The following is a 19,039-nucleotide window of genomic DNA, read 5'->3' on the forward strand; positions in this document are numbered from 1 at the left end:
TTCCACACATAACCTATCGTCGAATACACGAGTTCGTGTGTTGGCTGCAAATGTCACATCAAAAGTTAAATATCTTAATAAATGATGTAATGGTAGTGACTGATATAGTGTTTTGATCAATACTTTGATACATTTCTAGCCAACACTGTTGGAATGAACATAATCCAGTAACTTTATAAACTATGATGCTTATAGTACAGGAAGCTTTGTATGTATGGATTGTATAATTTGTAAGTGAAAAAAATAATACATGTTACCAAAAGTGTTTGAAATAATCACTTGATTTATAAATAAAGGTTATTATGTTCATTTGGAAAACTAATAAGTTTAAATGAAAGATACAGAAATATAATTTCTGGTTTGTAGAAACGAAAGCATTATTTGGTTTAGGTGGACACAAGTGTTAAGAAGATATATTATGTCGAGAACTTTTTATTATATAACTGATCTTTGAAATCGTCGGTACTTGGTGAAACTCCATAATTACAGAATTGAGGAAAAACAAAACAATTGTACGTTTCACAAAGACATCATTTATTACGACCATGGCATCATCGTTTACAGACTTAAATGTTTTGTAGCAGGATTTATATATATATGTTTAACAAAAGAACCGGAAGTGACCTTCACATTCACATTGAGACAAGTGGGGAGGATCTTAAGTCGGTTTAATCGTTTAGAAGTTTCCTGGATTTGTTTTCCTTTTTCACAGATATGTAAAATTTTAGTTGTTTTTTTTCTCGATCAACTTGGCGTTTAGTTTCAATAAGAAACTTTCAATAAGGTGGGATGCAAAGGTTGAATCCATTTTCTTTAATTTCCAGCTTCTAGAATGTTATTTAATTCTCGTTTCTGTGGGACATCCTGTTTGACTTATATATTCACTATTGTAATCTTGACACGTTAATTGGGTAAACACCACCGTTGCTGTACTTCTTGATTGTATCTTTGTTGCTGCACAAAATGTTTCCTAGGTTATTTTTACAGTACAAAGCCAGTCTGTAGATTTCTTTGTTTTGTGAGGAGCTTTTCCAATGTAGCTCGTCTTAAGCCATTTTTTCTTTTTGTTGTCATTTGGTACACTATGTGGATATATTGATTTTGGCTTTCAATTTTTTAAACAACAATATGTTAATTAACTTTGTTGTATAACCATTGCTAGCAGCAGTTTGTTTTATAGTTTTTAATTCAGTTTCATAATTTTCAGTTGACAAGAGTACAGTGATAAGTCTGTGTAACAAACTATGGAACACAGCAAGTTTGTGAGATATTGGATGTCTTGAAGAAGGTTGAATGACGACGGGTTAGTTATGGGTTCCCCCTTTCTTTTTTGCTCGCAGAAGTTTTCATGGATTATTTAGAGAATAAATTGTTTAGTAATGAAAATAACACAAAACATGTTATATATTGGTATAGATAAGTTGATGATGTGATTTGTCTCTGGACAGGATCCGAACGTCAACTCCATAATTTTCTAATCTTTCTAAATTCATAAAACAAATTTATTAAATTTACTATGGAATTTGGTGAAAACGGAAATTTTTTGGATTTAAATATTGACATAAGTAGCGGCATACATTCCTTCAAAATATTCAGAAAACCGACTTATAGTGACACCATCATACATGCTCCTCCCCAATTGTCTCTAGGTGAATGTCAAGGTCACTTCCAATTCTTTGTTTAAACATATATATATATATAAACCCTGCTACAAAACATTTTACTTTGTACCCGATGATGCCTTTACTGGCGAAACCATGGCCGTAATAAGTTATATTTGTGAAACGTACAATTGTCTTGTTTTTCCTCAGTTCTCTAACTTTTTATTATGTTGAATCAATAATAGTTTTACATGTAATTAAATCTAAACATTGTTGATGCATTGAGACAATGAGCTCATCATCTTCCATTTATAAGACATTACTTTTAGTAACTAGTTATATGATGATGTATGATGATATCATCATGATTGTGCCCACCTGTCATGGCAGCCTAGCAACGCGTCTCTAAAAACGCGCCCTCTGGTTCCACTTGGTGGAACTATGACGTCATCCTCTCCGATGAAATCACTGCATGGCACCAGCGCTCTCTGGTGACACTTCGTGAACCTATGACATCATCATCTCTACCCCTTCCTCTCCCACTGAAACGCTATCCTATCATATAAAATTGCTTTTTGTGAGCAGCTTGGAATAAGAGCAAATTTGCTACACTAAATTTTCATATAAAACTATGCACAAGTTTAGGGTTTGATCTCTTACCTCGAGAAAATCAATGAAACTCACAAAATGGTTTTGATTTTGATGAAAACTCTCCCAAAACCAGGGCAGGTTTTGCTAGACATTCTATTTTGGCCTTAATCTGTGCTGTAAGGATGGCTTTCAACATGTTTATGACATCTAGGACACTGGCACTTAGTAGAAGCAGCAATAAATGTTCTTCAACTATTCCTTATGACCTTTGTTATTTGAGGTTTGATCAATCATACCTAAGTCCCTCAAACCACTAAATGATCTACGACAATGTAAGTGGTTATAATGAAAAAAAACAACATATCTCATTCTTACTATTCTTCTGCTTCGCAGTTTTTTGCCCTGTTATTTTAACGTTATATTCCTTTTAATTGTAAATATAAATTATTTTTCTGGTCACTTTACATTTAACAAAAACTCCATTCTGATTGTATCCACAACATTGCACCTTCCAACTTTGGCCTTGTAATCACAAATGAAATAAAGATGACTCTTGGACATTCTTATAGTGTATCAGTGACTAGTTTAACGATGAAAACAAGTCTTCTACAGGTAAGTTACTTTACAAAAGACAATATACTTTCACCAAAACCTCAATATAAACAGGGAGAAAGAGCTAATTTTCAAATGGTGATTTCTCTAAAAAAGGTGAACCGATGAGTACAAAATATGTATTGTTTGAAAGCTCTAACATTACATTATGGTTTAGATATAAGTTTAGCGTTTTTTATATCGTTTGTCTGATATTTTGATGTCCAAACAATCAGAGATGCCTGTGTGGTTGACTTACGATTTTACAGTTAAATCTGAAATTAAGTATTGAAAGTATCAAAATTTTAAAACTCTTTTTAGTTGTTAGCTAAGAAAGAAGATTTTCGACCATTAGTTTTAATATTTTGTTTACCTTATTAAAGCAGAAAGTAAATATTCAATATAATTAAATCATGACGTTATGTCCAATTTATTAAGCTAGAGAGTGCAACTTAAAAGTAATAACGTTGAATACTTCATGGAATTTAACAAATCAGAAAGTGTGCACAAACTAAGCTGACACAAAATATTGTATGTAAGCTATTTTTTTTGTATTATCTTGAATATTCTCATCAGCAAAAATTGAAACGTTTGATCGTTTACATGTAGGAACCTTTTTCTGTGTAACTAAAAATTCTGACTGTGTAATTTAGGAAGCGTGATTTGCATTCACTTAATGGTCATGAGAACTTATTCTAATTATTTTAAATTTATTTTATTGCGGGAAAATAATACCTTTAGTGTTGTTTTTTTATTTCGTTGTTGAGCAAAAAATTTACACAATGGATTATCTGTACTCTGCCTACTACGGGTATTGAAACCAGAGTTTTAGCGATATAAGTACGCAAACATACAAATGAGTCACTGAGGGTTTTAGGCATTCTTCTAAATAGAACGACTACAGTTTCAGTGTGGTAAATACCTGTGCACCCACTTGAGAACCTCAAAGTTGTAAGTTACCTTCATTTATAGTTTATCACTAGTGTGTCCACTTAAAAACCTCAAACGTGTTAGTTACCTTCATTTATGATTTATAACTAGTGCATCCACTTAAAAACCTCACACTTGTAAGTTACCTTTATTTACAGTTTATCACTAGTGTGTCCACTTAAAAACCTCAGACTTGTAAGTTACCTTCATTTATGATTTATCACTAGTGCATCCACTTAAAAACCACAGACTTGTAAGTTACCTTCATTTATGATTTATAACTAGTGCATCCACTTAAAAACCTCACACTTGTAAGTAACCTTCATTTATGATTTATCACTAGTGCATCCACTTAAAAACCTCAGACTTGTAAGTTACCTTCATTTATGATTTATCACTAGTGTGTCCACTTAAAAACCTCAGACTTGTAAGTTACCTTCATTTATGATTTATCACTAGTGCATCCACTTAATGCTCCCCAGTAGCACAGTGGTATGTCTGCGGACTTACAACGCTAGAAACCGGATTTCGATATCCGTGGTGATCACAGCACAGATATCCCTTTGTGTAGCTTTGTGCTTAATAACAAACAAACAAACAAGCATCCACTTAAAAAACCTCAAACTTGTAAGTTACCTTCATTTATGGATTATCGCTAACAAATGTCAAGGATGGAGATTAAATTTCTCAAAACCATCTGAGGTCCATTATAAAATACTCCATTGTGACCAGATAACTTACCCGATATTTGGGGACTAGCAGTAGAAAAACTAATCAATACATACACACATACACGAAATATTTCTTTAAATATCTGTTAGATACGTTGAACTTCAAAGAATTTTTTTATCCATAGTTTTATGCATTTTTAAACCAACAGCTAATTTATATTTTCTTAAAGGTTAATCGAAACCATGCAAATACTCACAGAGAAATAGCATTTTATTGTGGGAACACATAATCGTTAATATAAAGGTAAGAAGTAACTAGAAAAGTGCTTTATCTAATTATTTCTTAGTCTAAAACACTAAAATTCTAAATAAAGATAAAGTTCTTGATACCTGATATCGTTGATTTGTGAAATATTTTTATTGTGTGTTAGACATAACAAAAATAAATATTTGTTTAGAAGTTCTGAGAATCTCTGTAAAATAGTTCTTGTAGATACACCGTGAGAGAAAAAAGGATGAATTAATTTCAACTTTTATAAATTCGCCATCAAGAGCGCTAAACTATCCCAAAAATCAAGGTAAAATTGCATTTCACGATTTTTTTTCTTCTTTTTTCCAATACCTTGCAGCGTTCAGGAGAAACACTGGGAATGGTTGAAATTCATCTGGTTGTGTCTACTTTTAATCTATAAACCAATAATTTTTATACCAGAAGGCCCTGTCGGAAACCCTAGAGTATGGTAGTGTGTTCGGTGAGGGAATTCGAACCTGCGACCATCAGATTGCTAGTCGAGTGCCCAAACCGTCAGGACGTATTTTGCGATCAATGTTTTTAATTCGTCAAATTTTCTTAGTACAGATTAAGGATATGAGTGCAAAACAGCAAATATTATTAACGTATTTAATACTAGCTGGAGTACCCGTCCCCTGGACGGAAGCTATCTAAATTCGTGATTAATGATAGTTTATCTTGGACATAAAAAAAGTTGCTTCTCTTATATGTGATTGTAAAAACGCAAACAAGCCCATAAAAACTGCAAAACATGATATGTAAAACCGCAATTTTGCATATATCTCCGAATGGACCCAACAAATCTTCATGCCGAATTTGGTGAAGATCCAGCAAAAAGGAGTGCAAAGTAGTAGTAAAAAAATGCCCATAAAAACCGCAAAACGCAAAATGCAAAACTGAAAATTTGTATGGACCTAATGAACCTCCACACCCTGCGAAGTAGTTACATAGACACACAACAGACACTACTATTATATTTACACAGGTTATAGGAGGAAAAGCAGAAATTATTGAAATTGTTTTGGTGGTTAATTGGAACTTGTACAAACGTTATACTTACACACCTAATACGTCGGTATAGATATGTTTACTTGTAAGTTTATTGAGCAGTCACTACAGGAGTTTATTACCTAATTCTCTTTTAAGTATAACAGACTTTTTTTTTTCTGTTTGATGAAAACTTGATTTGGTACTATGTTTGTTAAATTACACTACCATAAAACTGGTAATAAGTTTAACCTCACTTAACTCCTGGCTTGCTCAATATGAGATTTCAACAAGAACAGTGTATAATAACGTTTCAACTATGTCGCTCCGCCAGCTATTACATTCTACAACACTTGTCTTGCCTCATAAACGACTGGTAAGAATAGCGCTTCAACTAAGGTTGTTTATGTTGTTACCCAACCAGTCTGATGAGTTCTGGTAATTAGTCGACATAGTCATACAAGAGAGTATGGTTAAAATGCCCTCTTACTGGAAACTACATTGGGCCAGTAACAAATGGTGTAATTTAAATTATTGATCTTATTGCGATGTAATATCCTACACATATTACTACTAAAAGGAATATTCCGCAGTCTAAGGCGTTTTACATCATAATTCAGGAAACATTGTTAAGAAGAACTACTTAAACATGTGACCTTCTATAACCGTTATTTGAATAGATTACCACAACAGAAGAGGAAGGTAACTTGAGCTTGCGATTTTAGCGTTTATTAAGTCTAAGTAACAAAATATATGATGAACGTGGAATACTAAGAAAAATTATTTAAGTGAATTAATTCCCTTTCAGGAAGTAACGTTCCATTATTGTGATTAAGTAAGATAATATTTGTCAGTACTAACCTACTGTAGGTATTGAACTCTATATTTACATCTAAAAGGCCACATGGAACGGAGTAAAAATAAAATTCAGAAAATTTATGTTTTGTTAAAATGCAAACATATTACTTAATGTGTTAACTTTTTGGTATCCTTAATTTTTTCCTGTTTTAGATTAGTTTTCTATTCGTATTAAACCAACAATCTTATCTTAATTTTCTGTGAACTGTATCTGTGTAAAAACAAACAAGATAAGAGATTATGTGTAATTCAATATCAAATAAAAACATAGCCTAGTACAGTAGCCTTTTCTTACTTTTGGTATATATATATATTTCATTTCAAACAACTGGATAAAAAACAAGTTGCTTCACATACATCTATATATTAGGTATTAATTGCGTCTTATAAAAATAATGTTTTTTGATCCCTTCCTGTCAATCGAGGTACTTCCTGCATTACTGATCAAGCTCATCATGATGACCACGATTACGTATCAATTTCCGACACCACGATTTTCATTGTAACGGTCTTCTGTGAAGGACAGTCGGTGATCTCAACCTCGCATCACACATCTTGACAGACGTTACGCAGACCCTTCTTTGTACATCAATATCGGCTTTCAAGACCACATTTAAACAGAGCAAAGTAACAAAGATCCTTTGGAGTTACATTACAGGACTTGACAGTCATGTATGTGGCTGAATGAGATTGATGTGATTCCAGTTCCTATGACCATTTTCCTCATGAAATCAGCCTTTGATTTGGAAATGTAACTTATAGCTTGTTAATATTTATGTTGTGAGAGACTTCATAAACTTTAAATCCTTGTTTATTACCTCGTTAACGATATCTGGAGTTACATCATATTTATAGCATAATATTTGGGCCGGTGAGTTTTCTTTTGTAGCTATAATATTCATTTTGCTAATAAAAACTTTGCTTCGGATTAGTTCTAAGTTGTGTTTTAACTTCGTTATGGTCCTATACACGTTGATGAACCAGTTTATGGAAAACACCGAAGGCCTTCTTCTCCAAAATATCGTGTCCTTTACAACATTTTTCAGTCTAACTATATAAATGTCCTTCTTTTGGTAATGCTGTGACATACACCCCCAACCATAAAGTTTCCGTAGTCGCATTTCACTTTGAAATCGTCGAGAACTCGTCACGAAACAAGGTAAATTCATTGTATTAACTTATGCAAATCTTTATTATAAAGTACGCACTCAAAATACGAACAAGGTACGGAATGGGAATACAAGGATGTATCCCAATTAGATACATTAGATACAACTGGAAGTAGGATTTATGGAAAAGCTACGTCTATCAGACTTAAATTCTATTCGCAAACTTTACGTGTGAAATGAAAAAAGACAAAAATAATAATTGCAATATGATTGTTTGAAAATTCTGAATTGAAATTGGACCCTCCCATGTAAAAGTGAAACTTACTTTATATAGTTTATAGTGGGAAGGTTGGTGTTCTTATGGATAGAGAGAAAATAATAAAATGAAGCATATTATTTAAACCATATCATATTGCTTTACATTTATTTATTTTAGATGAAAGACTTATATTTAGCTTAATTGTATTCTAGTGTTAAATATCTCTTTTTTTTGATGAATCTGCAAATTGGATGAACTTTTTTTTCGTCTTCATAATTATGAAAATATTTTAAAAACACTCTTGTTTCCTACTTGATATTTGAAACTCGTCAATTTGTAGGAAAAAGTGTTTTTTTTTATCACTAATATCGATCACTTGACCCATCTATGCAATAACATTAAAGATTCAGCCCTATTCTTCTATAGGAAATGCATATATATTTTTATCACCTACTTTTGAGCTTTACAAGCTTTGGTTGAAATTTCTTTCCTTACAAATCTAATTAAAAATGACGGTGGGATTCTTCTTAAAATTCAGAAATTGTACACAGTCTGACAGGCAATAAAATCTGCTCATACTTAAAGACTTCGCCAGTCCTCCGCCACCACAATCGACCTTCTGTCACTTTCTCCTGATCCATATCGTTCTGAGCAGGGAATGATTTATTAGGGGTTTACATCTTTCGTCACATATTTTTGCCCCTGTATGAAGTATTTCTACCAGATGTGGTGCCGTGAATCTCAACTCAAAGAAAATCCCTCTGAGAACCTCAGCAAAGAAAATCCCTCTGAGAACCTCAGCGGCTACTTTACGTTAAGGAAAAGTTGAGTGCAAAAATCCCGGGAGGCTGGTTTTATATTTCTTTTCTTTTCTTATAACAGAAAGCGATATATTTGTGTATTCTGACTAAGCCAACGTGAAAATGTGTCTTGGTTGGATATTTTAAGATAAGAAAATAAACACAATATATTTGTTGTTTTTTACCTCTCTCGTAGTCTTTGGCTTTGCTCGAGATTTAACAAATTAAGGATAGCTATACTGGTATTTCTCATTAATTAAGAATAATTTCCTACCTGTTTTACAAAGTACAAAATTATGTCGTTAATATCATATACACCAACACTTACAACATACAAGAAATTCTACTTTATTAATCATGTAGAAAAGGTTCCATAATTCCCTCATTGACTTGAAAAGAAACTAATTACTATAAATAAATACAGTATTTTCATTGGTAATATATCTAGAATAAAAATGCATGTAATCAAACATCCGAAATACTTTGAACCGTACAATTTTCTGGTATCATTGATCAAATAGCCCACATCGACATACGTAATACAGTATAATATTCTATCATCAATGAATGAACCAGGAAACTTCTCGTTTTGCTAAAGTACAATGAAAATGAGCTGATGGGATGGAAATTCTTGGAATTACGAGACTCATAGCTTACCATGGACCTACTGGATTTCACACAGTAGAAGGCCGAGGAACCATGGGAATCATAAATCATTGTGCAGCATCTGGTTGGCATTTCGTAGAATGTGTTGTTATTAAATAATTATAACTGATTATGTAGAATCTGGCTGACATTTAGTAGTTGGAAACACCAGGATTACTTCCCTTGCCGTGTAGCAGCTGACTAGTATGTGTAAGAATATCTTGGAACCATAAAAATCATATCTCACTGTGTAGTAACTGAAGGTCACTGCATACAAGATCTTGGAACTACATGATCACAAATGTCTATTTAGTAGCTCATTATAGAAAGCCTTGTTACCAAGAGAATTACAACGGATTATCTATCAGCTAAATGGGATATGGTATGGGCCTCGGAACCACCAGGTTTGTATTTCCCACTATGTAGAAGCTGGCTGGCGTGGGATAGATCTCTAACCTCGATACTCGTAGATCATTGTATACCAAGTGGTTGGTTGGTAGAAGGTCTGGGAAATATGATAACCGTAGTTCAATACTATGGTAACTGGTAGAAGGTCTTGGAGCCAGGAGAATCATAGCTTTTCCATTTTTCATTGATTGTGTAGCAAAAGATAAATCACGACAAAGAAGTTAGTGTAAGTTAAAATGTTTCGTAAGGTTATGATGGGATATTTAAAAAGAGATATAATATTTATATGCAGAAATATACACATATATATATATATATACCAATATCTTTAAATACTCATTCCCAAAATTTTCATTGGAAAAATATCAAAATAACCTGGAGTTGTTTATTGAATATTTTGACTATATGCACTTAAATATATTTCTAATATACAAATTTTCAGCGGAATATTTAAGTAAGACGAGAAATACGAACGCTTCGTGTGAATATTCGTTATATTGAGTTTTGATTTAAATTTTTAGCATATTTGTGAACGTATCTCTTTAATAAAAAGAATGTAAAAGCAAACGTAATATATAGAAATATCCTTATTAGAAATTCAACAAATAAAAATTGAGTTAAAACAACTATATATGCGAGTAACTCGAAATTGCGTTCATAGAAAAATCACAGCTCTTAAACCTGTCTCCCCCTCCCCCAGTGGCACAGTAGAGTGTCTGTGGGCTTACAACGCTAGAAACCAGGTTGCGATACTCGTGATGGACAGAGCACAGATGGCCCATTGTGTAGCTTTGTGCTTAAGTTCAAACCAACAAATCTTAAACCTGCTACACTCAATTGTTGCTAAATGAAAAAAGGGGGGGGGTGAAGAAAATAAAGAGGAAAACGTTGCTGCGTAAAAAGTACTTTCGGTTTTCTCATATTATTATTTTTTAATGAGCTATACGTGTCTGTATTGTTTTTTCTTGAATCTTTCTAATGATAAGCTGTTCGTAGTAATGGAACTGAAAAGCTACATGTATCAGCCTGTTTAAACACAAGCTCGTGTTACATGAGCACTTAAGTAATTTTTTTAGGTTCTTTTGATGTTACTTTAATAAATAAATAAATTTGTGTGAAAGATGAAAAAAAAAATTTTTCCTTCAGGATCACCAAAGTCACCCTCTTCACAAGAAAAGTGTGTTTTCTTTCTGAAGTCATGCGTGATCTTTGTTAGTCTGAAGTTTGACGAAGAAAAAGGTTGAGCATATTTAAGGAAGTTATTGGATCATTTAATACTAAGGCATGGAGATAAACTGATCCGAAATAAAGGAGAATAACATTAAACTTGCCATTTGAAAAGAGGATATTAGAAAATTGTTTTTCTTACCTTAGCCAGGTATATTTACATTATTTCTTTTAACTATTAGAGTATAAATCATCCAAGAAATTAATAATGTATACGAAACAATGATTAAACCTTAACGCTTAAATTTATAAGCAATCGAACGAAAAACAAACCGACGTCAACTGATAGGCTAGTAAGGTAAACATAATAAATTTCTAATATTTAACTATTTGTTAGTTTCTTTCAAGTTAAGCACAAAGCTACACAATAGGCTATCAGTACTGCGCCACCCACGGGCATTGAAACCCGGGTTTTAGCGTTATAAGCCTTCAGACTTATCGCTGCGCCAATGGGAATCATAATATATAATAAAAGTTTTAATATATCCTTAAGTAGACTTTACTTATCTTTTATCTGAGCGATCATATAGTATCTGTCTAAAGATAGCTATATCTTTATCACAACGATACCTGTATTCTTATCAGAACGCTATCTGTATCTTTATCAGAATGCTATTTGTATCTTTATTAGACTGCTATCTGTATCTTTATCAGAATGATATTTGTACCTTCACCAGAACGTTATCTGAATATTTATCAGAGCGATATTTGTACCTTTATCAGAACGATATCTGTATCTTTATCAGAACGATGTTTGTATCTTTATCATAACGCTACCTGTACCTTTATCAGAACAATACTTGTATCTTTATCAGAACGATATTTCTATATTTATCAGAACGATATCTATATATTTATTAGAACAATATCCGTATTGTTTTATCAGAACGATACTTGTACCTTTATCTAGACGATACTTGTATCTTTATCAGAACGATATTTCTATTTTTATCTCATCGATTTTTGTATATTTATTTAAAAATTTTCTACCTATATTTGAGTATTGTCTGTAGTTTATCTGGACCATAAATGCACCTTTTTTTCGCGATGGCTCTTTTTTTCACTTTTATATAAAAAGTTGTAAAGCACGAAACAAGCGGAGAACAACACATGTCATAAAGGTTTGGAACATACCCTGAGCTTTGCTTGGGTGATAAAAAAATCGAATTAAACTGTTTAGAATATATTTTCAAGTATATAAAGTTTGGGAAATCTCTTATTAAGAAATTTATAGTCATAAGTTCGTTTTTAAATATAGTTCGCTCACAGTTTATAGATATAGAATCGTAAGGATTTGAAGTAATATGTTCAATCAAAGAAGGTGTCAAAATAAATTATTCACAAATTCAATTGTAAAAATTAGTATCTAATTAATCAGCAGTTTTCATTATAACAACTACGTAGTTGAGTTTATTTAACATCATACTTTCTTATCTATGGAACAATAAAAATACACATACGTCAAAACAATAGAGCAGATGAATTATGTGGCTACAGAAAGCTTGTACTTATGTTTTGTCAGCATTTCTACGTGTAAACGCCTGAATTGGTTAGTGCTAGCCAATCACAATATATTTATGTTTTCCGGATCTTTCACAACAAGCCTCTTTATTTTAGTTACTTGGGTTTTAGTTTGTTTTGTTTAATTTAGCGCAAAGCTACACAATAAACTATTTATGCTCTTTTCACAGAGGAGTATCGAACCGTGGATTTTAACGTTCCGTAAATTTACCGCTGACCTATAGAGGAGTATTGAATTGGAATCACGTCGACATTATCTATTAAGTAAAGGAATAATAGATAAACATAAACCATAAAGTGGAAAAAGGCTAGCTTATTCAATTAACCCTTACATTTAACACGACAGCCGTTAAGGCTAAGTATTTTGTTTTTTATTTTGCAAGGTCATAAAGCTAGATCTGACATTAGACTTACTTTCGATATGGTTATTCCAGCTTTATACTTATTTCTTGATAGAGTTAACTTTTACATTTTAATTACTTGTCAATAGGGTTTAGTTTTAACACTTGACTTGCTCTTCAACAATGGTTATCAATGACGTTGGCTTTGACATTAGAGTTATTTAATGCTATGGTTAATTTTTACATTTTAGTTACTTGCCAATAGTATTATAGTGCTTTGAAATTTAACTTGTTTGATAACAGAGTTAACGTTCACGTTTGCTTGATTGTCAACAGGGTTGTCTTAGCCATGACATTTTAATTTCGCCAAGAGGGTTAGCTCTGACTTTAGATTTACTTGTCAACGAGGTTAATATAATAATCATTGGCTGATATTCCCCATTAGGTTTGCTTGGTTGTCAAGGAGACACATTGACGCAACATCACCAAAGTCTGTCCAATCGGAACCCTCGGCTACAACTCTATAATAGCCCGCATGTTTTACCCGCAGCACATTTGAATTTTCAAAATGCCCAAATTAAAGCGCTCTTCTTCAGCTCAGTAGGCTAACAAAGCCAAAAACAGAAAGGCAGTCCAAATTCACTGCCTTTACTATCACAATTAATAATTAGCAGGGTCATGCAGTTGACCAAGTCGGAAGATGTCTTGAGAATCAGTTTTTCGCATGTTTCAGTCTATAAGGATTTACCAAGAAGAACATTTGAACATAACTTTAAAATGCTAATCAAGCAATATTTAAAGGAAATTACATAAAACATTTTGTTTTCATGAAATACTAGAAATGGGATAGTCATTCTCCATACATATATGGTTACTGGATTATAATTAATTCTCAGAAAACATGTTCATAAAACATTTATTTAGATAAAATTTTGAAAAGTAAAATTAATTATTATTTTCTGTCACATGACGGCCATTCAACATGTCTAACATAAGACTTGTTAGCAGTTATGGTTAGCTCTGACTTCAGATTTATTTCTTGATTGGCTTGACTCTGACATTAGAATTTCTGGCTCATAGTGTTAACTCTGAATAAATGTTTTTTTCCAGAATGTCATAGAGCTAAGGTTATTACTATTACCATAGCATTTGTTATACTTATGTCAAAATGGTGTGCGACAGTACATATTCTTTAAAGATATATACGAAAATCGGAATAATATGATTAACGATTTTTAGTATTTCATGAAATAAATGTAGGGCAGTTATTTCGAGCCCCACAGTGGCACAGCAGTTTGTCTGCAGACTTATAACGCTAGAAACCGGGTTTCGATACCCGTGGTGGGCAGAGTACAGATAGCCCATTTTGTAGCTTTGTGCATAACTACAAAACAAACAAAACTGTCATTTCGAATCACGATATTTAATCGTCTTTACTTTTTATTTTGTTCGTTGTAGAAATTGTATAATAATTCTGGAAAATTTAGAAACTGTTAATTGTGTCCGTGTTCTATTGGATTTTGATGTAGTTAACCACCAAAACACGTTTTTGTATTTGAAATTCATAAATAATTAATTCAATGCAAATAAAAGAGTTACACGCTAAGAAAAGCAACTGTGTTTTCTAATTTGAAATCTTGGTTAATGTTGAGCAACACAAACACAATGAAACTTTTTTTTTCAATTGCATCGTTAAAGATACGTATAAATAACTTATGATAACAAACAAACTTTGCTTTCTTTAACATATGTTTACATATATTAAAAAATCGAAACTATACTTATAAGTTATTCTGATGATACAGCTGTATTTGTAGCCAGGCTATCTTGATAACTGGAAACATACTCGTGTGCTGCCTTTATTATCGTATTTTAAACTAACGCCTGGCCTGCTGCCAAAAACATATCAGAAACCTGGTTTCATAACCGAAACTGATTTACGCGTTCTCATTTGATTGATTAGAGTTTGTGCTTTAGTCCAGGTATAGAAACGGTAAATTGTGCCTAATTAATCAATAAATGGAAGTGCGGTTTCTTTGCAAAGTGTCCTTAAATTCTGAAATGCCGCTATAACATTTCTAGAAAGAGAACTTAGGGAATGAGATCAGCTCCTCTTTCCTAGTGCTTCTATGGAAATGTCCTGGCTATACCTATTAAGCTAATGGGCAGCATCTCGAGCTCGGTCCTTTCGCAGTTCACAACCACACAATCAAATTCCTTAAATCTAATAAACTTTCAACTTATCATGAAGTTATGTGAAATACCACTTGCCAGGTGTTCATGTTTAAAATGGATTCTTTACTAGAGTGTTTGTTTGCCTGGTTTAGCGCAAAGCTACACAATAGTTATCTCTGTCTACCACAGGTAATTGAATCCCAGATTTTAGCGTCATAAGTCCATAAACTTACCGCTGGTCTATTGCGGAAAAACATGTGCCGTTGTATCTAAAGTTGGGGGGCTTTATACAAGTGCTACGCAGGCAGAAAAAGAAAAAACGAGTTACAGTTGATCGAACAACTTAGCTTTGGTTTCGTCACTTGGCATAAGAAAGTTCTAAAGGTAACTGTTGACTTTTTAAAGACATATCTATTTGTTGTAGACGTCCTGATTATTATAATAATATCTAATAATATTAACAAAGAATTTCAGATGTAATCTTCGCAGAGAAAATCAGTTTGTAGTACTTGCTACTTACATAACTATTCTTAATTGAATAACGAGTTTGACTGTCACTTTTATAATGCGGCCAGAGCTTAAAGTACAGAGAATCTCCAATGGTAAATTGATAGATTGAATTTTGAACACTGATGCGTATTCAGGAACGTCAACCGCTAGGCCTAAGCCTAAGGAATAAAATAATTTGAAGCCTAAGTCTATGTCAAGTAACTACTATAACTTTTTGTAACTACTTGAAGACAATTTCCAAGATGATGTACGTTCAGTTTTTCTAGTGAACGATAAATTAACCGATAGGGGCGTATCAAAAGATATAAAATGTAGTTATTGAATAACAGCTTAGAATTAAAAGTGAACTTTACTTTATATATTTAATATAACAATAATTTTCGTTACTGTTCTGCTTTTCATTGTGGAGGTTATTGTTACATTATTGGTATAATGTCGTCTATTAACTTGCAACTTACAACACGGCTAGTGAAGGCAAAAAGTGATTACTAAACAATCTCGTATATCAATGACATACGAGTTAAATGATCACATATCGATTTTCTTATATATAATGGCAAACTAATTTGCATGTTTCACCGATAACAGCCAAGTTCACTGTAAGGCGTAATGAGGAGTTTTCGTGTCAGCAGGGGGATAATTATGATATATACTGATAAAAACCTTATCACGATTAGCTTAACACCTGTTCAGATTGTTTATATCCTGTCCATTTTAACAAGCAGGTATTGTAAAACTGTTTCAAACTTCTGCAACCTTACTGATTTCGGGATGGTATTAAAATAAAAATATATTTTTTATATAAAAAAATCCAAAGACAAATAAGCTAAATAAAATTCTATTTTACAAACAAAAATATAATAGAATGTATACAAAGTAGAAGTACCGTCTGTGTGTCCGTTTTTTACGCCTTCAATTTTTGACTAATCTCAACCAAACTTTCTAAATACTTTTTAAGACCTCAAGGAGTAACACAAAGGATCGACTCTCGGATCTGACCCCCCCCCCAACTCACCTCCAAAGGAGCCCTAACTTTTCTCCGATCTATTATTTTGATCTATATTAAACGTCGAGGACATCTTTGGGGATCCTCTGGAGTGACATGTGGGGTTTAGTACTCAGGGGTCAGGGGCCCTGTCTTTTTACTTTTCTTTACCAATCTCAACCAAATGTCACTCCTCGAGACCGCTATGTGTTCCCCGTGCGCTAGTTTTAATATATTTCAATATTACGAAAAATGAAATTATATTTATGGGAACACTGATTTTCTATCACGCAGTCAAAGGTTGCTGTTGAAGTTTACAAAGTGAAATATTTTGCGAAATTCTGCGTTGAAGTCGATCTTTCTAGTGTGACAGATAGAACAGGGTCGAGGCATATATTTCAACACACCTTACTTCAAATCTGGTTATTAACATGCAATTCGGACCACTAAACCAAAAGTTTCTTAGATTGGAGATGAGGTACGAAATATTTTCTGAAAATGTTTTCTTTTGAAAATTTGAATATTTTAAACATATTACTTTAAAACAAACAGACAGTTAAAGAGCTTTTTTATTTTCCAATAAGATCAGAAAAGAACAAAGCACCTATTTATAACTTTGCTTCAACTACTAATATTTCGCATCAACATTAAATTAACCACTGTCAAAAGAACGGGATAACTGTTCATGTTTCAGAAACTAACCCTTTATCCCCACACTGACCGATAAACAAGGCAAAATAAACTCTGATTGTTTCATAAAAACACAATAAAACCGAACTGAATATACTGATTTTAGGATAATATGAAATATCCTCTATAAAGTTGAATATCGTTTTCTTTCAGTCTTTTGTAGAGTCCATTTCTTTAGCTTTTCGTGACTAGTTTTCTTACCATCTTTTGTCAGCGAAATAATACGCAAAATACACAGAAAAGAATTTGTTTTCAAAATAGAACTTTTAGAAATCCGCTTTATGTGTTTTTTTTTCAGACTTAGGATTTACCGCTGTATTATTATTATTCTCCTTTCTTCAAAGAGAAGTTTACAAACCTGATTCGATCCAGTGTGCATGAAAAACTAAGCTTTATTCCATGGAAGCTAACAAACCTTTTTTAATAGCTTCAACCGCTGCTCTTTGAGATAATTGATAAATATACCAGATAAGTGATTCTCTATTAAATGTGTTTAATGAATTACAATAACCACGTTTTATGTTATGTCTCACATGAAATTAGAGAAGAACATTGTCAGGTCTTTAAACATCATGTGTGTGGGGTGGGTGGGGGTGGGGTAAAGTTTCCTTTTATAGCCACTAACAATTATTTTATAGGCTTTACAAGGGTTTATTGTGCAACTAATGTAACAAAGCAACTATAACAACAGTTTTAAAACCAAGCTACAAACTTCGCAACTTAAGAAGTCATAACAACAATGATAAACTCATATAAATTTAGAAGGATATCATTAATAAAATTGCTCTCACTTATTAACTATATTAATTTGTTACTGATGGTACATGGAAATCAGCTTTTTATACACACACATACGTCACGGAATGGCATAGTAAGAAGTTCTTTTACAGCACTAACGTCACGTGATATTAAATAAGTAATCACAGATTGTATGCAGATTTCAGATAATTCGACATTTTTATGACTATCATAATTTTATTATTCCTACATCGTAGGCTCACCATAATAATGTCAGCTAGAAAAATTCAAGGTATTCACAATCTACTAAAAAGTTCAAGTACAATATATCTTATGTGTATATAAGTTTTGGTAAGCTTATTAGAGTCAAGACAGTCATTGTAGAGAAAGTTAGCCTTACCTTAGCCGAATAAACAGCTTCCTCCCGAAGCAGGGAATTCTACTTTCCTGCTCGCTGCCTCTCCTGTGTTCGGTATCTTAATAGCTTTAAGTACGATTCGCTCCACAGACAGAACGATTTGTGTTCACTATTGACAAGGTTGAGAAACTCCTTTACGATATTCGTCTGTCGCTCACTCTATCAGCTGCTACTCCATGTCTATCAGTCAGTAAACGCGAGAGCTTCCCTGAACCAACTGCGCACACAGTTTCCATGGAAGTACGTCCTCTTGCATCACATGTACATTTATATGTTTCTACCTATACACATACACATAACCTACTACAGCTCAAATCATTTAATAAGCCCTGGCGAGAAGGCGAGGAGTTGAACAGGAACTGAATGTCAGAGGACATACTGTCGTTAGTTTTATAGCCTTTAAATGGCTGTAGTGGTGGTACGTTACCACTAAATCTGCTTTGTCAGCCTCTAGGTATATACCATGTGACTTGAGAGGGAGCGGAATGTTTCGTTCTGAGATACAGCCGCTAAACTTGGTATACTGGCTTAAACTTTAACATGGAACTCAACAGTAGACTTAAAGCAACAGGTATTCTATGTAAAGTATCACACGTAATGCTTAGAAGATTAGCCAGATTTATTATCTTATGGTTGAGTACTTTTGGCTGTATATATATATGTGTGTGTGTGTATCGTAAGATAACGTTCTA

General features: G+C 32.9%; 1 protein-coding gene across 1 annotated transcript in view; it reads right to left on the reverse strand.

Annotated features, from left to right (window-relative positions):
* Positions 1 to 18,491, reverse strand: part of LOC111085071 (kinesin-like protein KIF26B) — a 136,997-nt gene extending 118,506 nt beyond the window's left edge. Inside the window, exon 1 of the mRNA XM_022382165.1 lies at positions 18,330 to 18,491. The gene's annotated coding sequence lies outside the window, so the exon portion shown is untranslated. The remainder of the gene's footprint in view (positions 1 to 18,329) is intronic.
* Between the last annotated feature and the right edge of the window lie 548 nt (positions 18,492 to 19,039).

Source organism: Limulus polyphemus, unplaced genomic scaffold (genome assembly GCF_000517525.1).
Source record: "Limulus polyphemus unplaced genomic scaffold, Limulus_polyphemus-2.1.2 Scaffold224, whole genome shotgun sequence".
In the NCBI taxonomy this organism is placed as follows: Eukaryota; Metazoa; Arthropoda; class Merostomata; order Xiphosura; family Limulidae; genus Limulus; species Limulus polyphemus.